Source organism: Sapajus apella, unplaced genomic scaffold, assembly GCF_009761245.1.
Source record: "Sapajus apella isolate SASKATOON/1434 unplaced genomic scaffold, GSC_monkey_1.0 scaffold3, whole genome shotgun sequence".
In the NCBI taxonomy this organism is placed as follows: domain Eukaryota; kingdom Metazoa; phylum Chordata; class Mammalia; order Primates; family Cebidae; genus Sapajus; species Sapajus apella.
This window is the reverse complement of record NW_022436943.1, coordinates 19,004,353-19,018,568: the sequence shown is the minus strand read 5'-3', so window position 1 is coordinate 19,018,568 and position 14,216 is coordinate 19,004,353. Positions and strand designations below refer to the sequence as shown.

The 14,216-nt window shown below is 42.1% G+C and overlaps 1 pseudogene; it reads right to left on the bottom strand.

The window, feature by feature from the left end:
- Window positions 1–2,797: 2,797 nt before the first annotated feature.
- LOC116529444 lies at window positions 2,798–3,260 on the bottom strand (annotated as a pseudogene).
- Between the last annotated feature and the right edge of the window lie 10,956 nt (window positions 3,261–14,216).

Here is a 14,216-nt window from a genome sequence, read left to right as displayed (position 1 = left end):
TTAAACGCATAAGGCCCCTCCCACTCTTTGTCAGAGCATTCCGTCTAGTTTTGAGGCTTGATAGTTCTAGTCCATTTCCATTCTCACTATACTTTTTTTTTTTTTTTTTGAGTCGGGCTCCCACTCTGTCGCCCAGGCTGTAGGTGTAATGGTGCGATCTCGGCTCACTACAACCTCCGACTCCCAGGTTCAAGCCATTCTCTTGCCTCAGCCTCCCAAGCAGCTGGGATTACAGGCATTCGCCACCACGATCGGCTAATTTTTTTGCCTTTTTTTTTTTTTTTAAAGTAGAGAGGGGGTTTCACCATTTTGGCCTGGCTGGTCTCGAACTCCCGACCAAAGGTGATCCGGTGATTCCCCCGGTCTAGGCCTCCCAAATTGCTGGGATTACAGGCGTGAGCCACCGCGCCGGCTTCTCACTATACTTTTTAGGTAACGTAAATGTTCATTTTAGTTTAAATCTCTTTTCGCAAATGGATTTTACTAATTAGCTAATTTGGGAAAGTTGTCTGGTAGTTTTTCTTTGTTACCTGAAACCTTACTTGGTATTTGCTCAGCATTTTAAGATCTCTTGCCCCCCACCCCTCAGGCTACTTGGAAGCTTCCAGGCTACTTCCTTAGGGAGCAGTTTACAGATTTTGTTTTTAGAGGCCTTTAGTTTACCGTGGCCTGCGTGGGTGTTCTCTTCTTTCCTCCTATCGTATGTTACAGTTACCTGCAGAAGCTGTCGTCGAAGGAGAGGTGCTTATGCGAGGGTGGCCCCAAGTTAAACAGTGACAGCCTCTGCCCTCCCAGCCCCCAGGCGCGTGGGGGCGGGCTCGGGGCACCGGTTGCACTTCCATCTCCAGGCCTCGCTGTGTAACGGGGCCCGGGACACCACACAAATACCAGGGCACCCATGTTTCTACCCTGGGGAACTCTCATGTCAGCGGGGCCCCTAGTTCTGCTTAAGGAGAAAACAAAATTCCCCTCAGCTGGGGAATTTGACGCAGCTGGGCAGTTTGAGAACTCGTCGCGGTAGAAGGCTGATCATGCAGAGCCTGGTGCAGACGGGAAGCAATTGCCCTGGAACAAGAAATGAGGGGCAGGAATTTGCATGTCTTTCCCAGGAGTATCAAAGTCTGGGAGAGTCTCCTCCTCAAAGTCATCTGCTCCAAACTAAACTAAAAAAGCTGCCTCCCAGGGGCTCCACGGGAGCAGGTTCCCCTGTAAGGGCCAGAAGAATTTGGATAATCTGGGAAGGAGACTGCAATCAAGGATGGGAACTGGAGATTACACACTCAGCTAAGATTCTTGGGAGAGTAAAGAGGGACTGGAAATTAATATATTTGGAGTCGTATGTAAATCTGACGTTGTAAAATGCAGGGAGTTCTTACTCTGCAGTGTAAGGTCAATCATCACATCGGTTACTCCTTGTGTTCTCTTTATAAAACTCTGATTTAAAGAACTGCTGTTTTTTTGTAGATGAGTGTCTGCGCTGATGGAACTCTGACATCATCTAAATAACCATTAAGCTGTTTTTTAGTTTGTTTACCTCAATGCTACACATTGTACATGCATTAACAAATATCACCAATGAATGATGATGGAGGTATCATCATTTACTTGACAATCTGTAAAGTACCTTCCAGGTAACTGACAATATATTCCTACTCAATTACTTGCACTCTTCACATCTCAGTTCCTCCTGTTTACTTTGCAAAGAGAAAAGCCCTTTGAACCCAAACATTTGTCGACCCCAGTCCCTGACAAGTCACAGAATTTGCCAGAGGGAAGGCAGATCTTTTAGCATCTACTTCTAGTAGACGAGGAATTGCAGAGAGTGACTGCTCAGGAGCAACTGAGCAAAATTGGCAATTTTCCCCACAGAGCAAAAAGATTTGATTTGAAAAACATCATGCAGCCATTCAAATGTAAGGGCCAATAAATTTACCACATCTAATGAGTGATTTTTGAATTGTCCACACCATGGCTTCCTTCCTATAGATTGACTTTAATTACTTGAAATAAATTTGTAAGTTTAAATAAAAAGGAGGAGTAGATGGTGAAATGAAATGAAATTGAGTCACAGATCCTGAAAGTATAATAGTCTGGGAAATTTTACAGAGGGAGGTGAGATTAAATGAAAGCAGGAAGAGTTCCCATGCTAGGTTAGTTTACGTGATGTCTTTTATTTGCCTACATTTATTTGGGGTGAATCAATTGATAATTGATAATTTTAACTTTTTTTTTTTTTTTTTTTTTTTTTTTGAGACGGAGTTTCGCTCTTGTTGCCCAGGCTGGAGTGCAATGGCGCGATCTCGGCTCACCGCAACCTCTGCCTCCTGGGTTCAGGTAATTCTCCTGCCTCAGCCTCCTGAGTAGCTGGGATTACAGGCATGCGCCACCATGCCCAGCTGACTTTTTGTATTTTTAGTAGAGACGGGGTTTCACCATGTTGACCAGGATGGTCTCGATCTCTTGACCTTGTGATCCACCCGCCTCAGCCTCCCAAAGTGCTGGGATTACAGGCGTGAGCCACCGCGCCCGGCGATAATTTTAACTTTTAAAAATGTGGACAGAAATGCTTCTACAGATTAGAAAATAATTTTTTTTTCCACTGGAAGTGGAACAATATTTCTAGTAAATAAATACTAGAAGTAAAATACATCTAGTGGAACAAAATATTTAAAATAAATATTTAAAACAAAATACTTAAAAATAAATATTTAAAATAAAATATTTAAAACTACACTTGAAATTTCAAATGTGTACAATCCAGAGGATAAAAAATCTTAAAAAATCATAGACGCAGGGTTTAGGAAGCCAAAGGCTGTGAATGTCCCTTCTCACCAAATCCATGCTTTATTTTGCATCCTTCACAGGTAAGTAATCAATGCCTGTTCTGCTGTGGACCAAAAGCAGCCCCAAGGAGCTGATCTTCAAAGAAATGGAATTTACTCTGGCATACTCTTATGTATGATACCTTTCCAAAGCCAAATCCCAAGATACTAACAAGTGTAACTTTAGGCAGTGATCCAAATCTTGGATTAGCTGCTAAATAACCTTGGCAGACTAGTCTCTGGGTGACGAGCATGCTTACAGGAGAAAAGGCAGTGTACTCTTGCAGAAACTTCCTTCTTGACATCCTCTTATAATGTTTAAAATCTCTCCTCTGTGGATGTGCAGTTTTGATTTTGGATAAAACAACAGGCTCTGCTTGCTTGGTGGTGGTAAATGGGACGTTTTTCTTGGTTTCCATGAATAGACATAGAGGCCATGATGACTTCGTGTTTGCTTTCTTTTCGTCTTCTTCTTTTTTTTTTTTTTTTGAAATGGAGTCTTCCTCTGTCCTCCAGGCTGGAGTGAAATGGCATGGTCTTGGGTGCCTGCAACCTCTGCCTCTTGATTCAAGTGATTCTCCTGCCTTAGCTTCCCGAGTAGCTGGGATTACAGGCAAACGCCACCATGCCTAGCTAATTTTTGTATTTTTAGCACAAATACTAAAATTTTGTATGGCCAGGCTGGTCTCGAACTTCTGACCTTGTGATCTGCCCTCCTCGACCTCCCAAAGTGCTGGGATTACAGGCATGAACACCAACACGCCTGATCTGTGTTTGCTTTTCTTTCAGTTGAATATGCTTGGCCTACTCCTTGACCCAGTGTTGAGTGTCTGTTACATGCCAGGCAAGGGCATGCACAGACGTGAAGAAGAATAAGACAAAATCACTGCTGAAGGATCTCACAGTCTGTGGGGGGTGTCCTTCCAGGCCGTGTTCCTGGCACTGCCAAGCTGAGCTCGCCTCCTTCCTTGGTGACTGCCACAGCTTGGACTGAAAAATAAATTTTAATTTCTAAGAAAGTAGAGAATGTGAAAGCGCCTTCAAAGTGAGGTTCATGGTTGTGAAACTTGGATTTCAGAGTGTTGTTTGAAAGGCAAGTAGTATTTATATGTACTCATGTGTACATAATTTTATAATCACTTACAGTGTGTCTGAACCAGCTCCTGACCTCAATGTTGTACTGCTCTGGGGAAACGTCACACTTTTTCTACCCAAGGAACTGAAGTTTACCCCAAAGAATAGTAAATAGATTTTGAAACTCTCAAAGTGTTTATTCTGCATAGAAAACTAAAAGGAACTCTCCTGTTTGAGAACTCTCCTGTTTAATCATTGGGAATGATTTTAAAAGACTGCAATTTTTTTTTTTTTTGAGACAAAATTTTGCTCATTTCTCAGGCTGTAGTGCAGTGGCGCAGTCTTGGCTCACTGCAACCTTTGCCTCCCAGGTTCAAGCAATTCTCCTGCCTCAAGCAATTCTCCTGCCTCAGCCTCTCGAGAAGCTGGGACTACAGGCATTCGCCACCATGCTTGGCTAATTTTTTTATATTTTTAGTAGAGACTGGGTTTCTCCATGTTGGTCAGGCTGGTCTCAAACTCCTGACCTCAGGTGATCTGCCTGCCTCAGCCTCCCAAAGTGCTGGGATTATAGGTGTGAGCCACCATGCCCACCTTGCAAATACCTCATCACCACCCCCGACCCTTCAGAGGTGGAATTTGGCTTTGAGACTGCTTAATGAATAGAAGGTGGCAGAAGTGGCACTTTGGCAGCTCTTGCCTTATGCTCTGAGAAGGCCTGGAAGTTTCCATTTTCCATCTCTTCTGGGACCCCCAAACTACCACACAGAGAGACCACATGCCCTGCATTGGAGACGGAGGAGGCTGGCCTCCTGGTGAGGCTTCCTGTTGCCTCTAGTTCCAAGCCTCTTTTGAAAGACACTGAGAACTGCCAGCTGAGCTATCAATCCACAGAAGCTAGAAAGCAAACAAAGTGGTTGTTGTTTTAAGCCACTAAGTTTGGGGCAATTTGTTACACAGCAATAAATAATTGAAATAGAGAGCAAGCCATTCACTGTCACCTAGAACTCTTGGTTAACAGGGAATGGCTTTGCTTTACTGGAAAGACAGTTAGACTTGGTTCTCTAGATTGAGTTTTGACTGACGATTTATTGAGTTGCAGAGGGCACAGGTAAGGGTCCTCTAGTTAGAGAATATAGGGATATATGGTCAGAAGAGATGATGAGGAGTTGTGTGGTGAGCAGGCGGTGCGGTGTGACCTTCAGGGCCTGGCGGGTGGTGGCAGACATGAGGACCCAAATAGAGGCTGTGAATAGAACCAGTGATCCCAGGCAGACGGTGGTACCAAGGCTGTCAGTGTTGAAGGAGAGAGTGGGGAGGAATGATAAAAATAAAAGCATAATTATTCAAATAAAAATGTTTATTCATATGCCACATAAAATTATCTACCCTACTACACTTTTGGAAACACTGCCTAGAAATAACACCCTTTTCATACCTCATGGCTCCTTCTGAAGGAGTCCTTCATGAGGAAGTAAGTAAATAGAGATTTTCTCTTTTTTGAAAAAGTGAGATATTTTTTCTTACATAGTGAAACACAGGTCTTTCTTCATTACTCCATGCGGTGATCACACTTAGCCCCATCAGCACAGTTATACAGACACATTCACACACCGAGGAACAGTTCACACACACACACACACACACAGGGACACAATTCTTGAACAGGATGTTTTCAAATTGGCAAACACGAAGAAAAATTTTCAACTTTTGTACTTCCAAACTTCCTAAAAATAGATGAGTCTATTTGATAGCAATTTTGGCGTTTTTGAGGGAAATAAGTTTACTCATATTTTCAAAGATGTAAGCTTAAACTGTATAATTAAATAATTTGATATCATCTTTAATATAATTAATTAATTTTTTTGAGATGGAATTTCACTCTGGTCACCCAGACCCAGGCTGGCACCATCTCAGCTCACTGCAACCTTCACCTCCCGGGTTCAAGTGATTCTCCTGCCTCAGCCTCCCAAGTAGCTAGGACTACAGGTTCGTGCCACCATGCCTGCCTAATTTTTGTATTTTTAATAGAGATGGGTTTCATTATGGTTGGCCAGGCTGATCTTGAACTCTGACCTCAAATGATCTGCCTGCCTCAGCCTCCCAAAGTGCTGAGGTACAGATGTGAGCTACCACACCCAGCACTATTTTATTGTCTTAATATTTAACTACATTAAATTTGCAGTTTCATCCTTAGTTTTTTTTGCATTTTTGTGTTATTTTTAACTTTTTATCATTAGCTTTTAAAAAATCAAAATGAAAGTATTATTGGATACAGAAAGCTTCCCTTGATTTCAAAACATTCCAATTTTGTCTACTGCTTGAAACCTTAGGTTATGGTCTCGTGAGCATGGTATTTCACATGGTATCTCAAAGAAATGAGATCCATTTCTTTGGATTTCAATGTCTTCATATGTAAGATGGGTATTTTTCTGCCCCAGCACAGTATTGTTACCATGAGGTAATCCACGTTTAAGGGTGTCATAGGAGGCTGGGCATGGTGACTCATGACTGTAATCCCAGCACTTTGGGAGGCCGAGGCTGGTGGTTCACGAGGTCAGGAGTTCAAGACCAGCCTGGCCAATATGGTGAAACCCTGTCTCTACTAAAAATATTTAAAAATTAGCCAGGCGTGGTGGCACATGCCTGTAATCCCAGCTATTCGGGAGGCTGAGGCAGAGAATTGCTTGAACCTGGGAGGCAGAGGTTGGAGTGAGCCAAGATCACGCCACTGCACTCCAGCCTGAGTGACAGAGTGAGACTCTGTCTCAAAAAAAGTAAAAAATAAAAATAAAGAGTGTCATAGGAGGCAGAAGGGAATCACTTGGCTGTGTCCTAAAAATTTAATATGTAGAGTTTTATTTTCATAATTTAAAAAACAATTTATTGTTGATAGTGTTTCATGCAGCAGTCGTAAGATCATTTTCTTAAAATTTTTAAGCCTTTAATTATTTTTTTTAAAAATGCCTGAATTTTAAAAATTGCATTTAGCCTGAGGACTTACCGTCTGTTTCGAGTTTATTGTCTGATGAATTTCTTCTGTTATATCTATATACTTATGGAATCCTGAGAATTCAAAGCTATGAGCCATCATGGAAGTGGCTTAGTTCTTGCCCAACCATTTTATTTGATAATGGCGGCTCAAAGTCAGTTGAATAGTGGTTCAAAGTCACCCAGTGTCTGTTCATTTGCTTTTGTCTGGATGAATTAATATTTGCTTGAGACTTCTGAGAAAGATCCCATTTCTTTGATGGAACAGCTCTTCCAGCAGAATAGGGTTCATTGTGTCCTCAAGGTGGGCAGCAGCTGAACACCAACACTGGGCTTTCTGGTGAGCAAGTCCTCGCCAGAATGCACAGACTTAGCTAAGTCTTTCTTCTAAGACCTGGTCATCCAAAGCCCTGTCCCCTGGAAACATCTGTTCAGTGATGTGCTCATGCCAGACTGATCCCATCTGTGAAGCTTTTTCCGTCTGAACTGAGACATAGGTTAGGTGAGATTCCTGCTATGTCTTTCCTTATATTGTCCTGGGGTCCCAGACACCCACTTTGGTAGGAGGCAGCACTTTACAAGCCTAAAAAAACCCCTGTACAGAGGGTCCTGCCACAAATGTATGACCCTAGATAAGTCACTTAACATCTCTGGTTTGTAATAGAGTGAATTAGATGATCTCTAAGATAAATTAAGGGGGAAAAACAGATGTTTAATTGAATCCTAAAAGGAGACTAATTTTTCCCTTCTATTTGTGTTTATTTTATTTTTATTATTTTATTTATTTATTTTTGAGATGGAGTCGTGCTCTGTTGCCCAGGCTGGAGTGCAGTGGTGCGATCTTGGCTCACTGTAACCTCTGCCTCCTAGGTTCAAGTGATTCTCCTGCCTCAGCCTCCTGAGTAGCTGGGACCACAGATACATGCCACCATGCCTGGCTAATTTTTATATTTTTAGTAGAGATGGGGTTTCACCATGTTGGCCAGGCTGTTCTTGAACTCCTGATGTCAGGTGATCTGCCTGCCTTGGCCTCCCAAAGTGCTAGGATGACAGGCGTGAGTCATCGCACCTGGCCTATTTATTCATTTATTTATTTGAGACTGAGTCTGTTGCCCAGGCTGGAGTGCAGTGACACAATCATAGTTCACTGCAGCCTCAAACTCTGGACTCTAGTGATCCTTTTGCCTCAGCCTCCTAAGAAGCTGGGACTACAAGTATGTGCCACCACACCTAGCTAATTTTTTTAATAAAGTTTTTTTGTAGAGATGGGGGTCTTGCAATTTTGTACAGGCTGGCCTTGAACTCATGGCCTCCAGCCATCCTCCTACCTCAGCCTCCCTAAGTGCCTGGATTACAGACATAAGTCACCAGGCCCAACCTTTGCTTTTATTTAAAAAATAATATGCTGTACTTGATTGCATTGGAATAATTCATCCTTTCTTCCTGTTTCTTAATCTAGAAGCAAGATGACTAGAGCAGGGGATGATGGAAGAACAATGTTACATTCCACAGCAGAACAAAAGAGTTGTAGAGCTGGGGCTGGGGAAAGCAGAGAACACATTTTATATTATTATTATTTTGAGACACAGTCTCACTTTGTTGCCCGGGCTGGAGTGCAGCAGCACAATCTTGGCTCCCTGCAACCTCCGGTTCCCAGGTTCAAGAGAGTCTCCTGCCTCAGTTTCCCAAGTAGCTGGGATTACAGGCACAAGCCATCACACCCAGCTAATTTTTGCATTTTCAGTAGAGGCAGGATTTTACCATGCTGGCCAGGCTGGTCTAGAACTCCTGACCTCAGGAGATCCACCAACCTCAGTCTACCGAAGTGCATGGGCCACTGTGCCTGGTCTATTATTATTTTCAAAGTCATGGTAGTGAGTAGCAGTTAACATGGAATAAGGATATATTTTAGAGAATCTGGAAGTCGGGTCAGGCGTGATGGCTCACGCCTGTAATCTCAGCACTTTGGGAGGCCGAGGTGGGTGGATCACCTGAGGTTAGGCGTTCAAGACGAGCCTGGCCAACATGGTGAAACTGTCTTAAAAAACAAAACAAAACAAAACAAAAAAACAGAGAATCTGGAAGTCAAGATATGAAGAGCCAAAACATGATGTGGAAAGTCACAGGGAGTCTTTGGAGACTGCCTGCTTACCTAGTGCAAGGAGAAATCCCTTCCCCCTTTTCAAAATCAGCTATCTAAAAATCAACATTCTTGACTACAGATGATTGGCTCAGAGGTGTACACTTGACTGAGGTGGAATCAGTCAAACTTTTCTGCCCCCATATTTGGAAATGACAGTCAGGATGGCCAGTTAGTGGCATACCCAGAACTGAGGTGATAGAAACTATTCTTTTCTGTGATCACAATTGATCATGTGTTCAGAGGAACGCAAAGTTGGTCTGCAGAGATGGAAAGTTAGGAAGCTTCATGAAGAGAAAAAAAACAGACAAAAAGCAGAAGTGGGGAAGGTGTTCTGCCTCTTTCCTGCTAGCTTTGGGGATTTCACCTAGTTCCTTCTGAGACCAGGAGATGCACTTGCCCTTGGGCACGATGAAGAATGCCTATGTCCCTGAATCCCAAAAATAAACTCCCCCGGTAAAGGCATCAAATAAAAAGGGGCAGGAATATGCTTGTCTAGTGTAGGCTAATGGGCAAGATGAGTTTTCTAAGAAGTATGGTTCTTAGAAAAGAGAAAAATGGGCAAATTCCAGGGAAATTGAATGTGTGGGCCTCACAGGTCCTTGCACCAGCCAAGCTGCTCCGCCCCTCCGAGAAACCCCTTTCTCCACAGTGCTTCTCAAGATTGGCCCCTAACAAAAGAACAAGCAGTTAAAAAGTCGCTTCCTAAGGGAAGCCTTCCCTACCTAGTTACTATCTCTCTAACCCCGACTTTCCCTCAGGCCATAAACAATGAGGCCAGTGATTTCCAAATTAGTAAATTCTACAAAAAGACAATTCTTCAATTACATAATAATAACAGTATTGGCCAGGCACGGTGGCTCGCGCTTGTAATCCCAGCACTTCCGGAGGCCTAGCTGGGCGGATCACCTGAGGTCAGGAGTTTGAGACCAGCCTGACCAACATGGAGAAACTCCATCTCTACTAAAAATACAAAATTAGGTGTGGTGGCGCAGCTTGTAATCCCAGCTACTTGGGAGGCTGAGGCAGGAGAATCGCTTGAACTGGGAGATGGAGGTTGCAGTGAGCCAAGATCACGCCACTGCACTCCAGCATGGGCAACAAGGGGGAAATTCCGTCTCAAAAAAAAAAAAGTAATAGTATTGACATTGTCTTCCATCTTTATTTCAAGTTTCAACTAATCAATTGGCTAAGGATTTTTGTCTCCCATTCTCCTTCTACTCATCTTACCAATGGTCACTCTCTCAAGATGAATTAGCCAAAATTTCTGGTTCAAAACCAAGAGATGCGGTCAGCCTCTGGATATGTCTAAGCATACCTGGATGCCTCTGCTTTCCACCAAACTAAGGGAAAAGGAGATGGTGTTATCTAAAACTTCAGTCTACAAAGAAAGTCAGCAACTTTCTTTGAGCTCAGAGCCCCCAGCTGTGAGCCTTCTTCCAATGACACCAGTAAGTAACACAAAGTAGGTGAAGGCAGCTCTAGCTGAATGGCTAAATGTGCTTGTCCAACTGTACTTTTCCTTGGGTGTTTGGGAAGGCTCCCCTCTATCCCCGACTAACTAATCATTACCATGGGAAGATGAAGAGGGAGAACCCAGATGGAGTTCCACCTTTGCCACTGACAATCTGGGTGTCCTTTAGGTTCATTACTGGGCCTCCCTAATTCTCAATCTCCTCCCTGTGAAAGGGTTAGAATACAGTGTACAGATGGGTGTCAGAGGCTCAATGTGAGGACTGCAGGTCGTATGTGTAACTTCACCACCCACATTTCATACAAAGGAACCATGCACCACATCTTGCTCAAAATAATGTCAGTTGTTCTATCAGGTCAGAAAAATCCAGTTGGGTGTTTCAGTCTGTCACTCCTGTCCCTGTTCAGACTTCTCTCCTGGGATAGCTCTCACCCCTAAGTCCTGTCTTCCATCCCTTGACACTATCACTGTTTCTGATAAATAATGTGTCCTGCCCAGTGAAGTTATTTTCTCATGTAGTGGTGTCATGGGTCTCTTTTTATAAGGCTCTTTTTTCCTTACCTCATGCTAATCAGGTCCAGATATAATATTGTTGCTTTTTCTTTTTCTAAGAAAATATATTGCTTCCTTTCTATGTAAACAGCACATGTGCTTAGAATTATTCGGTGATCAATACTAATTAGGTATTCTGTTCAGTAGATGTTTAATGTTTTAATTCTAGGCTTTCATCTAGTTACTTTGAGTTGATTGATTTAAACTCTATATTGATTAAATTGTCTTCTTTTTGTTTGACCTCCTCAGTAAGGGGGAAAAAATCATTCAGTTGTATTCCTTCAAATTTCAGATCTAAAAATGAGTCTATAGGTATAAAAAGAAAAAAAAAGTCATACAATAATATTACTGCAAAATGCTGCTTATGAATTCAATTAAAAGGAACTCTTGCTGAAATGAAAACTGAAATCCCTTGAAAAATTTTTAGTCTCTCTCTCTCCCTCCCTCTCCAATCTCTTCATACCTATTTTCTAATAAATCTTATTTAGACTGGAGACCCTCCTGGGAAATTTCACTTTTAGTTTTGGGAAATGTCAGTTACCAATGATGGGAATATCAGAATATTTAAGCACAGAAAAAAAGAACCTCTTCTCTCTCACATGTGTTAAAAATAGTCACACGGTATTTTCCCTTCTAAATGCTGAAAAAGGGAAAAAAGTCACTTTTTGGACTTACATTAATGAGGGAGTATTTTCCTAAAGTGAAAACCTTTTTAGAAAATTAGAAGAAACAAAAAGATTTAAAACTGGAATCAGTTCTAGCAGAAGGAGGGGTGGGTCAGAAGGCATCTTTCAGCCCCCTTATTCCCTGGCTCCCTCCCTCTGGACCGTAGCACAGGGCCACCAGGAGAATGGCTCTGTCTGCAGGCAAATACCCCCTTTTTCCCCCTTCAGATTGTCAGTGGCAGGAAGAGAGCAGAATAAGTCCCTGCTCTAAAACTTCCTGGGGGCCTGGCCTCTTGAACCTGCTTACCTTGCTGGGGTTTTACCCTACCCCCAGTCAAGTCAACTGAAATTCAAGCTGGCTCCTGAGCCACGCCTAAAAAAATGTCTTCTTTCAGTTTTCACCTCGTCTCCCTATCTTGCCCTCATCAGCCCAGCCCTTGATGAGCTCCTGGCCTTGATGACTCTGCTCAGGGAGAAGCCAATCTTTTGGCCACCTCTGTCCCAAATGTTCCCATTTTGTTTCTTTCAATCTCCCTTTCCTCAATCAGCCACTGCTGTGTTGTTCCCTTAGCCCAGGCCAGGAAAGGGTCACAGGACTGACTGAGATTGAGGAAAAGATGCAAAAGCAAACAATTTTAAGGGTGGATATATTCGTATTATTCATTTACAGAGGCCAAATTCAGCAGATGACTCTCAACTCCTACTTGACTGAATGTGCAGACAAACATCAAATGATGCTTAGTCTATTCCTCCTAATTTGTAGTTGCCTAAGAATTTAAGGTTGTGGTCAGACCTTTGATGGAAAATAAAGAAACAAGTCAATGTTGGCCGGGCGGGGTGGATCACGATGTCAGGAGTTCGAGACCAGACTGGCCAACATGGTGAAACCCCATCTCTAAAAAAAGAAACAAGTCAATGTTATCCAACAGGATATAACCAAGTTCTAAAAAGATGGCTTATGAGTGAATTCAGAATATGTATTTTAAATATTGTTACAGTTCTAAATAATCATGTGAAGCTACACTAAAATCTGTGCAAAGAATCAGTAATAGTATTAATGTAGGGAAAGGCAGTATCCCATGTCTTTATTTAAAGACTTTTTTACTTACTTCATTTCTTTCTTTTCTTTTCTTTTCTTTCTTTTTTTTTTTTTTGAGACAGTCTCACTCTGTCGCCCAGGCAGGAGTGCAGTGTCTCGATCTTGGCTCGCTGCAACCTCCTCCTCCTGGGTTCAAGCGAGATTTTCGAGCTTCAGCCTCCTAAGTAGCTGGAATTACAGGCGCTCACCACCACGCCCAGCTAATTTTTGTATTTTTAGTAGAGATGGGGTTTCACCATGTTAGCCAGGCTGGTCTACTTGCTTGATTTCTTAAAACAAATGTACTCTTATCTCTGCCATTTTGCTATATCAAAGTCAATGTAATGATTATCTTTCAAAGGCTTTTAATAATATTGCTATTACACAGTTTTCTGACTCCTTAAATGAAAAAGGCTTGGATAATAACAGCTGAGGAACACTTAGAAAAATAATGATTCTTGAATTTACATGTCTGTCTACTGCCAGAAAAATTGGACAAAAGTGAGCGATTCAATTAATCCATAAGTATTTTTTTTGCTCGCAGTTATCGTCCATATTATGCTAGATGAGATTTGAGGGAGGTTCTGCTCTTGTGAAATGTGTAGTCAGGAACAAACTAACTGCTCAGAGATGGTAGGTTTCGGGTCTTCAACCCAACCCTGTTGACTACTATTGTGCAAATCTGGGCAGATTTTATGCCCTTTCGAAACTTCAGTGTCCTCATCTATCAAATGGAATAATAATAGTACCCATCTTCTAAGTTTAAGACAATTTAGTAAAATGCAGATGTCTAGAAATTGCTTAGAACAGTGCCTGAAATGCAGCGAACTCTCACAAAATGCTACGTATCAACTAGTTGGGAATCTAAGACTAGAAGTCATGCATGTCATGTGAAAATAAGTGAAGATTTAGAGTTTTATAGATACACTAACAGTTTACAGAAAAATGTAAGAGTCTGCTTACAATTTTCATTTTTTCTTTTTGGTCAACGACAGAGTTGAAACCAGATGGGATATCACACAATTACAAACCCACGAGTTTTCCTGTTACTTTAAGGTAGGTGCCTAATTTGGGAGTATGTGGGTAGAAGAAACCAAGAAAATGTTCCTTTGGATAATACCTGAAAACAGGGGTTACCGATTTGGATTTTCTAAACAAACAGCAAAACAAAAGCCCTGGCTTTATCCACAGAAACAGTGCTCTTTAGGGCTTCCGAGGATTCTTTGACCTTTGCTTTAGGAAACATGGACAGCCTTACATTTGATTGGTGAATTTTCTGCTGGTGCTTTTTTTTTTTTTTTTTTTTTCCCCCCTGTTCCCTGCCTGAAAGCTAAACCTATTTATGGTGAGCGATGTTTTTTCAATTAGGTTTATTTTCATTTTCCCATAGGCCATGTTAGCTGAGAACTTCCAAAAGTTT